The sequence below is a fragment of the Dermochelys coriacea genome, chromosome 5, assembly GCF_009764565.3.
Source record: "Dermochelys coriacea isolate rDerCor1 chromosome 5, rDerCor1.pri.v4, whole genome shotgun sequence".
In the NCBI taxonomy this organism is placed as follows: Eukaryota; Metazoa; Chordata; order Testudines; family Dermochelyidae; genus Dermochelys; species Dermochelys coriacea.
In genome coordinates, this window is record NC_050072.1 from 118048447 (window position 1) to 118062404 (window position 13958).

At 40.5% G+C, this 13958-nt stretch overlaps 1 protein-coding gene across 2 annotated transcripts in view; it reads right to left on the bottom strand.

Moving 5' to 3' along the window:
• The window catches only part of LINGO2 (leucine rich repeat and Ig domain containing 2), an 809277-nt gene that overhangs the window by 324633 nt on the left and 470686 nt on the right, over positions 1-13958 (bottom strand). For both annotated transcript variants that reach the window (XM_043514693.1, XM_043514692.1), the window contains one exon: positions 4297-4380. The gene's annotated coding sequence lies outside the window, so the exon portion shown is untranslated. The remainder of the gene's footprint in view (positions 1-4296; positions 4381-13958) is intronic.

Genomic DNA, 13958 nt, shown 5'->3' on the forward strand with positions numbered 1-13958 from the left:
ACCAAACTATAATGGGGTTCAAAAAAGAATCGGATAAGTTCATGGAGGATAGGTCCATTAATGGCTATTAGCCAAGATGGTCAGGGATGCAACCCCATGCTCTGGTTATCTCTAGCCTCTGACTGCTAGAAGCTGGGAATGGATAACAGAGGATGGATCACTTGATGATTGCCTCTGTTCATTCCTTCCAAAGCACCTGGCATTGGCCACTTTTGGAAGATAGGATACTGGGCTAGATGGACCATTGGTCTGACCCAGTCTGGCCATTCTTATATTCTTCAGTGAAAAATAGGAAACCTGCACTCATCTGAAATGGAGAGCCCAAGTTTGAGACATTAAATCACAGATGGAGATTGACCAGGAGTAGTCTGATTTGCAAAATCTAGGACAGGTGGAATCCAGTCCTATTTTATAAAATAAAACAAAAGCTATAGGGGACATGGGCAGAGATAAATGATTTAACTTTGTCTATTTGTAAGAGCTCAAGTATGCTTCTTAGTCACAGCCCACAGAAAGGGAGAGTGCACAGTGATGCTGAACCATGCAGAAGCATTATACAAGGCACTGGTGAGACCTCATCTGGAATACTGTGTGCAGTTCTGGTCTCCCATGTTTAAGAAGGATGTATTCAAACTGGAACAGGTACAGAGAAGGGCTACTAGGATGATCCGAGGAATGGAAAACTTGTCTTATGAAAGGAGACTTAAGGAGCTTGGCTTGTTTAGCCTAACTAAAAGAAGGTTGAGGGGAGATATGATTGCTCTCTATAAATATATCAGAGGGATAAATACAGGAGAGGGAGAGGAATTATTTAAGCTCAGTACCAGTGTGGACACAAGAACAAATGGATATAAACTGGCCATCGGGACATTTAGACTTGAAATTAGACAAAGGTTTCTAACCATTAGAGGAGTGAAGTTCTGGAATAGCCTTCCAAGGGAAGCAGTGGGGGCAAAAGACCTATCTGGCTTCAAGATTAAACTCGATAAGTTTATGGAGGAGATGGTATAATGGGATAACATGATTTTGGCAATTAATTGATCTTTAACTATTCATGGTAAATAGGCCCAATGGCCTGTGATGGGATGTTAGGTGGGGTGGGATCTGAGTTACTACAGAGAATTCTTTCCTGGGTATCTGTCTGGTGAATCTTGCCCATATGCTCAGGGTTCAGCTGATCGCCATATTTGGGATTGGGAAGGAATTTTCCTCCAGGGCAGATAGGAAGAGGCCCTGGGGGTTTTTCGCTTTCCTCTGTAGCATGGGGCACGGGTCACTTGCTGGAGGATTCTCTGCACCTTTAAGTCTTTAAACCATGATTTGAGGACTTCAATAGCTCAGACACAGGTGAGAGGTTTATTGCAGGAGTGGGTGGGTGAGATTCTGTGGCTTGTGTTGTGCAGGAGATCAGACTGGATGATCATAATGGTCCCTTCTGACCTTAATATCTATGAGTCTATGAGGCATTCTGTACATTTTTTTAAATGGAATCAGCAATACACAGAAATCCAGCTGCACCCAGACTACCTGTCTTTATTACCAACTCACTAATTAACATTGCAATTGACATTCAAATATCATATTGTTTCAGTTTTTAAATGCATAATACTGTGAAAGAAAAATGACTTACTTGTCCGTCTGCTATTCCTGAGATAGCACGTGTGCAGGATTTTCACTCCTGGGCCTCAACTACTTAGACAGAGACTGACACAACTTCCTTAGCTCTGATGTGTAGCTATGAGCCAACCTGAGCCACCCCTGCCAAGTACAAATGCTCCCCCTTTTTATTGCAGTATTGCAGTTTGTTCCTTTACACAGGAGAGGAAGGTTCCAAAGGAATGAGGCAGTTCAAGATCCGCATTTAAAAAAAAAAAAAAAAAAAAAAAAAAAACTTAAAAAATTCCCTCTCAAAAAAGTTAACTCCAAACTCTGGTAAAGGGGAGATACGTGGGACTGGGAATCCTGCAAGATGATCTTTGCTGAGAAACAGAATTGAAAAGCAAGTATTTCCCCTTCTCCGAAGATACTATCTGTGCTGCATTTTCACTTCTGGAGAGTAAGAAGCTCAAGGGATATCCCCCAAACAAAAAACCTCACCACTTGAAACAGACCCATTCAAATAACGGAAACAGGGTTTTTTAAAATCTATGTATCTGAAAGAGGATGAAAAGATGGCAGCGTTGAGGCCAGAGCTTGCGCTGAGCATCAATTCCCAGGGAGCAAGTGTCGGTTGCAGAAGGTGTCACTGCTACACAGAGCACTCTTACACCTGCTGATTCAGGCCAAGAGAAATGCCCCAAATCCCACAGAATCAGCTGTGAGGTAGCATCACATAGCTGCACCTGATCTTCTTTAAGGCCATTAAGCAAGTGCCAACTGCCAGAATCACCATCTCCCTCTCGACCACATGAAAGAAAAAGGAAAAGTCTGATACAACCTCTCTGAGTCAGGGATCTGGCTGGAAAAGGAATGGGATGCTTCCACTGTGAAGCCCCCCTAGTTGGCCTTATCACAGTGGGGAATAGGTCTAGGCCAGTGCAGCGGGTGCTGTCTTAGTCCTGGTGCTCCATAGTCTCATCTGACTCAAAGCACTACAGGTTGATTTGTACAGCCCGAAAAAGGAGTCTCCCTAGGTGACAGAGAGGCACACCTCATGTTTCTTCAGTCCTGGCAGTGACATTTGAGGTGTGCACAGCACCTAGTGGTTGACTCTGAGGCAGATCATGCAATGAAGATAGAATTTGGCCTATGCCATTTTTCTGCCATGCTGATGGGTTTGAAGTCACGGAATTTCCTCCTTGGATGCCATACTGGTAAAGCCAAGAAAACATTGAAGAAGCAAAAAGAAACACAAGACTAGCTAAACACAAGCATCAATGCAGCAAGACCATCAGAACAAGAGCCTAGTGCTGAGAAACATACAGAAAGTTGGACTAGAAAAAAAAACTGGTTTCAGAACACTAGAGCGGGTGTCACTGCACAGAAGTGCCTCGAAGAGTTTAGTGCCTGAGTGGCCGACCCATACTCGGAAATGCTGGAGACAAACAGTCCAAAATGTGGCCACTTTAACAAGACCTGACTAGAAGGCAGGATGTTAAGAAAAGAGATACGCAACAAGGCATTATTTTAACAAAGCCACAGAAGGGTGGACGGGATGTCGCTGCTGTGGGGGAAGCTCCTTCATCAAACACAGTCAAGAAGAAGCACAGAACGTCCTGAGGACTGCATTTATACTTGGCAAGGGGTAGTACCTGAATACCAAGGGGGGGGTCCCTATTCACGCTGTCTGTCTGTCTATCTCTCTCTCACTACTGCTCCCCTCGCAGGTGAAAAAGTTTAAGAATTAAAGGACTTATGCCCATCACACATTAGGGAATGAGAAGTCTGCACAGATATTATCTTTAGAGAAATGAAATTTAGGACCCCCTAAAACCTTCAGAGAAGACAAGGCATTGGCCTTTTATTCCTTTACTTTGATGTGTGCATATGTCTGTTCCCACATTGCCCTCTGCAAAGACTGTGAAGCTAGCATTCATCCCAAGACCTATTTTTAGCAGGACTCCTTGAAGAATATGACAGAGGCTCTCCTTTTACAAATAAAAAAAGCCACATGGGTTGACAGGAGAGCAGGTGATTCTGGTACTGATAGAGGTTTATGAGCACTGTACTGCATAGCTGCATGCAGATACCTTTGACATTCTTGTGAATCCCTTTTAGGCCTAAAGAAATGCCACCTGAGCCTCTCGTGCTGTTCTGATGCTGTGATACCAGCTGTTTTGTCTCTCCAGGTTATAAAGAAATGGATTTAAATTTACTAGCTGCTACAGCCTGTCCAGATACTACTTTAACCTTTAGAACTGCCTTATAACTTCCAAATATTGTGTCTTTCTAGCCTTGGTTTCTTGTGTGGGTTCTTGGGTGCACAGTATCACAACCACTAGGTGGCCCAGTGTCCAAAGGGAGCAGGGCTACCATTCAGAAATACACCTAGGCGCTAGTCCCCCAGAAAGAGAGCATTGTTTATACTGCACAACAGTCCTCCCTTCCCTAAATGGACCAGGGTGTCTGATTGCTGGTGTCAACTATAATATTGAGTGTCTAGGAGCTAAGCCAGCAGCAGAGACAGAATACTTCTGTTTTGTTAAAAGAGAGGCCAGCTTTCATCAAGGATAAAATGGAAAGCCAAAAATACGAGGGGGGGAAATCTTTGTAACATCTGAGAGGTTATTGTAAATGTAAGCAAGATCAATGATGGAAAAAAATCACCATCAACAAAATAAATTAATAGAGACTTACCGGATTGAAACTGTGCATCATTCTTGCTTCTGGTGGAGCTCTTCTTCTGCTTCAGTGTTTCAGAATGTACATCTTCATATCAACCTGATTTTTTTAAAAAAGAAAAGATGACATTAAAGTCTTTAGAGGAAGTAACTTAGGTAAATAGGTCAGAAATCTTCCAGTGCATTAAAGTGACAGTTCATGTTGTTTCTTTCATTATTTTTAAATTTGTGAAGTTGAGTAGATAGCACATCTTAAGAAGTGCCCTTAAGCACTTGTCACACAGCCCAGTAAAATATATAATCTATATATCTAATAAAATTACATAAAAGGTCTCTCTAATGCTCCTCTATGTACCTATTTTATTAAATAATAGGAGAAGCTTTAGAACTCTTGTATTCTTAGACAGTAGGTGGTAGGACCTGACATTTATGTATTGATGCAGATTATGACAATAGATGCAGTCCTGGATGCTTCAATTATTTTCCAATGCCATATGCTATTACTGCAGACTTGTATATTCTGAGGAAGGATTTCAAATACAGCTAACTCTGGTGCATTAGCAAACAACTGTGCTTTTCTTTTTGAACAACTAAATAAAGAGAATCAGAGATCAGAGGATACAAGAGGCAGAGATTGCTCACTAAGAATCTTCTGTCTTTAGGGTAGTTTTTGTAGTTTTCTTTCCTCTAATTGGAAGTAGGAACACACTAAGGGCTAAAATGATGATTTGGATGTTCTTTGGACTTTGAGTTGGAGGTGCTGGAAGAATTAGGGAGAGAGGGAGGGAGGATGTCTAGTGGTTAGGGCAGTAGCCTAGGACTATGGAGACCTGATTTATATTCCCTGCTCTGCAACAGACTGTGTGTGAGACCTTGGGCAAGTCACTTTTTCTCTCTGTGCTTCAGTTCCTCATCCCCTTTAATGGAGGGTAATAGCAACTATCACATCTCTAAAGGGAGGGAATAACACTTCCCTATTCCACATGGATGTTGGGAGGATACATACAGTAGAGCGTGATGTGCTCATATACCACTGTGATAGAGGCCTTTTAAATATAATAGACCTATCCAACCTGAACATAAAACCACAAGAGGGTATCCTTTCAGCCTAAGTAAAGGGTGGCTGGCTTTCAAAGCCCAAATACTTAAAAAATGGTTTCCTCCTTTCAATAGCTTTTGAGCTTGTTGTTGTATTTCCTGGCAGTTTTTTCCTGTGCACTCAAAGGTTTGAGTTTTAGCTCCTGAATACTTTTCTCCAACATAATATTGCATGTTGATCAACTGGACACAAATATTAATGTCACTACAGTACCGAAAGCTGCCCTGAGAGAACCATTGTGTAACCTGAAGACAAGTACAACCACATACTTTGGTGCATATTTGAGTATATTTGGGAGCCTTGGCATATAAAGCCGGTTGATTAGGGTGGGTTAGGAAAATAGAATGGGTTTGTGTTCTACGTAGGAATACCAATGGCACTTGCAATGTCCTAGCATTGTAACCTGTGTTACATTTAATATATTCATCTCCCTTCATTATACTAATCACAAACTGACCTGATAGCAAAATTGCAAGAACTCTACTGCGTTTATCATAGCACCCTTACTTATTTGAATGGGAGTATTTGTGGAGTAGATTGTTCCTGAAGATGAATAGAAGTGGCACTGGTGCTATATTAATTTTGCATTTCTAGGAGTGAGATTCTCCCTCCTGCCCTTATGGAAACTGGTATCTTAAATATCACTGAATTCAAATCCACCATTCACCCTGAGTAAATAATCTGGTCCAAAGCCATCTTGAGTGGCTACCTCTCCCTAAAGCCGATAGTGTGATGCCATCACTCACATAGAGTAGCAACATACGCCTTCTGTAGTCCCATCCTCTTGACTTCAGTGTGGCTATGTGTTCAGTAAGGTGATATGTGCTCTGATTAAGCTGGGTGAAATTTTACTGATGAAACATTTTTCCCCCCTCACCAAAAAATAGCAGATTTGGATTGAGCAAAACATCACAAATTTATATCAATTTCAGCAATCTGTTTTGTTTGGGAAAAAAAAATCAAAACATTCTTATTTTGGGGGGCTACATTCACAAGGGGATTCTCTCTGGCCCACTGACCATTTAAGTGTTTATACAAAATGGAACAGAGTCAACAGGAGAGATTGAGAGAAGCCTACCCCAAAATAGACTATAGCCTGGTAGTTAGCATGCTCATCCAAGAGGGGGACACCCCTGTTCCAGTCCCTGCTCCAATGACAGTACAACTGTTTATACAAAATGGAGCAGCTTCAACAGTACAGCTTGAGAAAGACCCACCCCAGAATAACCAATTTACTGGTGCTTAGGCACTCATCTAGGAGTGGGAGATTTGGGTTCAACTCCCTGCTGCAGAGCAAGAATTCAAACTTGGGGGTCTCACATCCCAGGTAAGTTGCCCTAAAAACTGGGCTACTTGGGTAAAAGAGGGCTGCTGCCACTACCACCACCTCCCTTTTGGCAAATCTAATCCTTCATTTTCTTTGCTTTTATTCAACCTATCACAATATTCTGTCAACCTGAAATGACTATTTTCCTGTCTTTTTCTATTTGATGAACATTTTTAAAAAATGGTTATCAGTTTGACTTCAGTGGCCTTTATTTATTTACTTGTTAGAATTGTCAGAAAACCAAAAAAAATCAGTTATTTGGAGAATTCTGTTAGGGTCACCCAGTCAGGCCCTTATTGTACTGGTTATTGGTTCTCTTGATTTTTCAATGGTTTTATTCTATTCCACGCTTTTAAAAATAGTTTCCCCTCCTCCCCACCTCAGTACATTTAAATGTTTCCATTGGTAAAGTGCTCTCCAGGTCAGTCACGAGATTGAGGGGCAGTTTTTCTCATGCACAAGAGCTGTGCTTGGTGTGGGCGGAGGGGAGGAGAGGAATGTGTGTTAGGTAGCCATATTATTGGGGCCAGAAATTACTAACAGCTGCGGCTGCGCAACTTAAGTTGTGCCACTGACTTAGGGTCCTTAATTGACCCTCAGTCAATGGATGATAGGTATAATGGAGCAGAGCTCTGCCACAACTTCTCCCTGGCTCAGCACCCGCACCTCATACTGTGTGGGAGAGGTTCACATGATGGATGTTCAGCAGAGGCTCAGATGCACCAATAGGAAGTTTTCCTAAATAGAAGGAGTTTTCTACTTGCTACCTGTAGCTCCATTACAGACCCTTTATACCATTTGATTGCTGTAAAGGGGGGGGTAACTGATTTTGAGACTCTAGTCCATGGTTTGGACCTTATTTGAGATATTTTCCCTAATTAATTTTAATATCCCTTTAAAAAGCATAACTTCTGAAATCTAACATTTTGGAAATAACTTGTGCAGAATTGACTGATTATAAATTACATAATCAGCCATGTATGTCCACTTGCTTTACATTCATTCTCAACAATGCAAGTGTATATTTTTGCCTTACTGCTATTGCAATTTCAGTACACACTTATACTCAAGAGGAGACAATCCTGATCTTGCAATTCTATTTTGAACATCCTTCCATGTCTAGATACTGCTGCTTCTATTTCTGAGTACAACAAATTATTCAGTTGAAATTTTGCCCCAGTCAAAAGCAAAAGCTATGAAGAAAAATTATTTCTTGGCAGCTATTTTTGCATCTACCAAGTCAACAATTTGGTCCTTAGCATAAGGATTGATATTTATTAAGCCAATGAACAGTGTGATGTTTTTACACGAATATTTATTTTTAATACAATCTACTTGGCTGGGATATATCAAGTCTGGCAGAATGATTTCCAGTCTGTTTCATGAATGCCTCTGCAAATATTTTACTATCAGTATTAATCAAGGAGACTGGATGAACATATCCATATAATTCAACAGACTTTGCCTTATTTTAATGTTTTAGGAGGCTAGAGAACATCAGTGTTTAAAGTAATACATTTCTGTTAAATACAACATTTTACTCACGAAACCCAGGAGGGACTCTCACAACTTATACTACAGAGATTGTGGGCCCTAAAGCATCTTGGAATATTTTACAGAATTCTGTATAAAATCTCTGAAGACCATGGGCCAAATTCAGTCATGAAAAATCAAAGTGAATGGAAAGGGTACATTGTGACTTGGGACTGCACTCCTACACGAGGGAGTAACTGACCCAACCTAACACCCACCTCCAAAATAAAACAAACTACAAATAAGTGCCGACACATGATCTACAGAACTTTGGTCTGAACACACATGAATAAGCAAGGGCTACATGCCTGCTTACTCCCTGTCTGGAGCAGGTGGCAAAAACGGATAGAACTTTGGATCTACTCCAGCTACTTGAAGGTGGTGGTAATTTAGTACTGGCCTATGCAAGCAATACATTAGCAAATTACTACACCATCATCTCTCTCCTCCCCCCCCCCCCCCCCCGGAGCAGAAGGTGACAAATCCTAGCCTTGTACTGATCTAATTTACACATCCTTCAGTCCCCTTCACCATTCAATGTATATTAACAAATACCTTTAGATTCACACCCACTTGCCAATGTGCAACTTGCACATCCCTTCTGAATTTGGCCCATTGAGTTTAAGGGAATGTAATTTGTTTTAACTCATCTACTGAGAAGCTGGAAGAAAAGGGCATACCAGGAAAAGCAACTAACAGTTTTATGTTAAAGTGGAAGGTGGTCCACTTTAATTTACATCTGCTTAACACATTGTTGTTATTTGCTTAGACTCAACTCTGACTTTTGTGCCACGTGATTTACTGTTTAAATAATATCAGATTTTCTCTTTCTAAACTCAGAATTCAGTCAGAATATTTGAAAGTTCTTCCATAGAAAACGGGCAAAAAGTTGCCCATACATTTTTGTGGAAAAAAAAAAACACTCCATTTTCCAACTGCTTTCCTTGGTATGTTTTAGAATCTTCCAACAGAAGTGCATCTAATAAAACAACATTTCTGATTGGACCCCCACACTCCCAATATTGAGCAGATTGTCTTACAAACATTTAAAAGACCAGCAATGGCAAATGCAGGCTAACATGCTACCACTCCATCAATGATTCTGTCGTGGCAGACAATGGAAGACTCTCCAGTGAGCATCTCTCTTAACTGGGTCTGTCCCTGACACAAAACCTTTATTTTGCATCCGCTTCCATTTGGAAGTGCCTCACTCATGTGCAACTGCCTCCCTCCCCACACTTTTTCCCAGGAGCCACAGTTAAACAAGTCTCTTGGGCGGCCTTCCTGATGCCCAGGTCAGAGACTGCAAAAAGGAGGAGGGAGTGAGGCTTGCTCCAGACAGCCACCAATAAAACAAGCTATCCGTAGATCAGTCCACACATGGTGAGTATCTCCTCTAGGCCCAGTCACTAGAAGGAGCCTTTATTGTTATGTGCTTGAAAGCCCTTTCCTCAGGAAGAGCTTTCTTCTCCTTACTCTCAGCTCAGTACATGACACAAGCCAGTTTATCAGAGCTGTAATTGAGCCCAGTTGGGCAACTCCCAATTCTTCCTGGGCCTACCCTACCTTTCCCTGCCCTCAGGATGCAAGGAGTTTATACACTAAAATACAAAGTCTCAAGGGACTGACATGATTTTTCTTCTATCCACTCAGGTTGTGTGATCCAACCCCAGAATGATGTATAAGGAAGGGGCATCTAGTGGCATTTTTAATATCCATTTTGAAAAGGAATACTTATTATATTTGTTCTTGATGCACTTGTGTTTGGTCATTTACTCCATGAGGAGGCAATAGCTTTCCAGGACAAGGAACCAAACCAGGGATTTATTACTGGAATGCTCATGGCATCACACTAAAATGTTAAGTGTCCTTCTGTAGAAAATAACTACAGGATTATTTCCCCTCTTATCAAAGCTGTCTGATAGGCATTGGTGTTTAATGAAAGCATAGCAGTAACTGAATTGCTTTTATCTAAGGCATGGGAACAATTTTAAATGTAGGGCCCTGGAATACAGAAGGTGGGGATGGTTCTTTGTGGGGGAAAGGGAGAGAAGGTTAAGAGGAATCACATACATCTTTCCAGAGAAAATACTTAGCTATTTGCTTCTTAATGTCAATTTTTGGCCTGATGGGTGATTTATTTTACTTAGTTTCAATGACTTTTCCTCTGCTTCCTTTTTTGCTGTGTTATTTAGTTATTTATGGATGAGTATACAACTCAGCACCTTTGTTTGCCTCCTCCCGCACCCCTTCCTTATTGACATTTTATAGTATTTTAGGTACATTTCAATGGCTAAAATGGATTCCCAGACTGTCAGATTAAAATACATAACCTAATTCCGCCATCCTTAAACAAACTTTCTTGGCAAGAAGTCCCATCAATTCTGAAGAGCTAGACTGTGACTTGGTCTACATGCCCTGGTAAAGGAATAGGAATAAGGGGAGCAAGAATCCCCGCTTTGTGTGGCATATCCAGACCTTGGGTCCTGGCACTCAGGGGTACGTGTCCACTTACCGCCACTACTCCCCAATGTATGAGGACAGGGTGGTGTGAGAAATGTCATCCCACAGTTCAGCAGCATGTTACTTCGCCTCTCCCTCATGCAAGGGGGACAGGGAGGGAACTGTGACTCTTTAAGTGCCACAATTCCTTCCCCTGGTGTGTTCCTGGGGCAACACAGCAATGTATTTCCCCTTTCTATGCTCTTGTAGAAGAGCCATGATATGGTTCAGAGAGAAACCAGAGGAGAGAATGAGGATAACCAAAGCCAACAGTTTACAGTCTGGTAAAGGGGGGCAAAACAAGGAGCCAGTGTTATTGCTTCCAATTACTTAAATAAAACATCGTGTAACTGTCAGTCTTGCTCGTAGTTCTGTAATTCTTCCATAGGAGTCATTCCAAAAGAAGTATGCAGCAGTAAGTCTTGAATTTAAATATAACCATGTCTCTTGTTTTCATGAAGGAGAATGGGTGTGCCAATGTAGAATAGCAGAACTTAATTTTTTTCTCCCTAAAATGGAAAGATGCGAACACAGATCTACACTAGCCAGTTATTTTTCAGGTTTCCATTTTAGTAATGCAAAGGGCATTTCTGCAAACTAGTCTCTGGTTTGGAACCAAGACAGCTATACACAGCATTCTTTCCCAATCCCCGTTTTGCTCCAGTGCATTTACGGCTTAGAAGCCGAGTCACACATTTTACTACCTCTGACAGTGATTAGACAGGTTTGAACATGTGGCTGCTTACACACAAGGACAGGTAATTTTCCACTAGGACTACACTAAGTTGCTGAGCAACAATAATTGTGGACCTCCCAAATGAATTAACATTTTCTCCACAGAACAGGTACATCACAGGCAGTAAACTTCCTCATACTGTCCCACCACAAAGGGCCCTGAACTGGAAAGGCATCTTCTCAACCAAGAGGTAGCAGGCAGAGATGGGTGAAATCTTTTAACCAAAAATGTTCACCAAAGTGTTTCAGTCAAAAAATAAATAATAAATAATAATAATCTGAAAGTCAAAACATTGTTTAAAATGTTGAAAGCAAACATTTTGATTTTTTAATTTGAAATAACTTTTCATTTTTAAATGACCTTTAATTTTATTTTTAAAAAAATTAAAAAAGGAGAAAGCTCAAAATTAAAACAAAATGTTTCATTTCAGGTTGAACAAACCATTTCATTGAATCCAAAACCATATACATTTTTTATTTACTGATTTATTTTTTTTAAATTACTTTCAGGTTGACCCAAAACAAAACTTCTTTGATTTTTGTTTGGAACTGCCAGCCAACTGAAAACTGCATTATTTGAACAGTTCTAGTAGCTAGTTCAAATCTCTATTTCCATTGAACACTTGGACTTTCTGTTGAGACTATCAAAGAAGGTCCCAGTTGTGATGGTGGTTTGGTGATTCAGGCACCTCCCTAGTTGGAACTAGATTGAGATGATTGATTGATTGATTGATTTGGCCACTGAACAGCCAACTTTTGCCATTAAGAACATAAGCAGCATGTGAACCTGGAAAGGAGTGTTGAAAGACTGAGGATTTCATTGCCAATCCTCCGATATATATATCCCACATCCCTAGTATATCTGATACCTTTACTCATTTACTACATTACTTCAGCAGTAGTTCCATTTATTTCATTATTCCAAATTCCCATAGGAAGGCACTAATTCAGTGTGATCAAGGGTGTCGGAATCTGGTTTTAAATACATGCAGAGACCTAGATTGTGCCTGCAGGAAAAGCAGCAATCACAAGTAGATTAACAATGAAGATAATAAGTAACCAGTTAACAAATTCTGCATACATCTGTTGCCTTTCCCCCGGGAATCTTCCCATTTACCAACAGCTGAAAATAAATAAATAAATCTTATCTGGTTTGTCAAAATACATGCATGCAATAGGGCTGGCTGCTACTGAACACAAACAATCACCGTGATTAAATTAAATATAAATGTCCCTGTCTCAAGCAGGAAGCTAAACACATGTTCTCTCTAGCTACAGCTGGTTAGTGAACAAACCCATTTATGACTCAAGTGATGATCAACCTGAAATCAGATGCGGGGGGAATATTTTCCATAAATGATCAAATTTAGGTAGCTAGTGAATTTCTAGCAAAAGGACATAAGGCCGAGCATCCGAAACTCCAATCTACTTCAAGAGGGACTGAGGGCTTTCGGTACCTGGCATGATCAAATCCATTGTTTACAAGCTCTAGTCAGATTGACAGGATTTCTCACAGGTATTCAGCTAGGTTTTTCAGCAGCAGAAATTTTATCACTTTGGAATTCAGAAATGCCTCAACCTTTTACTAGTTTTACTTTCTAATTTTAAAAAGTCAAGTAATATATCATATGACAAAGATGCTGTTAAAATATGCAATTTTGGAGCAAGCAGTTCATAGAAATGACTACTTCGGGTATCAGGGTTTTGGTACGTTCATGTGAGAAAATAAAGAAACCACCTCTGAAAAGCAGACCTTTTCAAAATATCTTTTGACAGTGACATGTGCTATCAGACCTTTGGACATCTGGATTTATTTAATATATACGAGTTTTCATTGGAATTAAAATTGTTTCTCCTTAAAAATCATCATCATCATCACCCCCAACAGACTACATCCCCGTACCACAAAGATGCTCCCAGAAATTTACATCTGCAGAGCAATGGGCTGTCTGTTGATAAAGTGCTTTTTTGTGTACTACAGGCATTTTGGAAATAGCTTTTGGATCAAAATAAATGAGTTCCTGTATAAATAAAGAACCTGAGAAATTGCAGCAGGCACTCAGCAAGATATTGGTGTGACAGCTAGACAGATGCAGCGTGACCCACTGCAATTGATGTTTTATATTGAGTGCAGGGTCTAATCAAATGAGTTCAGTGAGCACACAAGCTCCATGGTAGAAATCTGTATTAAACCTCCAATATGAGTTTTGACTGTTGCTGTTGGAGGGGAAGGTGGGGGAAGAGAGAAACAAAAGTGTCTGGAATTGTTGACTGAGTAATCTCTGAATTTCCAGCAACCATCTTAAAACACACATTTTCTATTCTAATCAAGTTTAGAGATGAAATAGTGTTTGTATTGTATATGTTGCCTGTCTCTGTAAATTATTTCACAATCCACTGAAACAAACCTTACAACATTTCTCTTAAAAACCTTAGCTCCCTTCTGCTTATCCTGCAAGTCTAACCAAATTGGGGCTACATG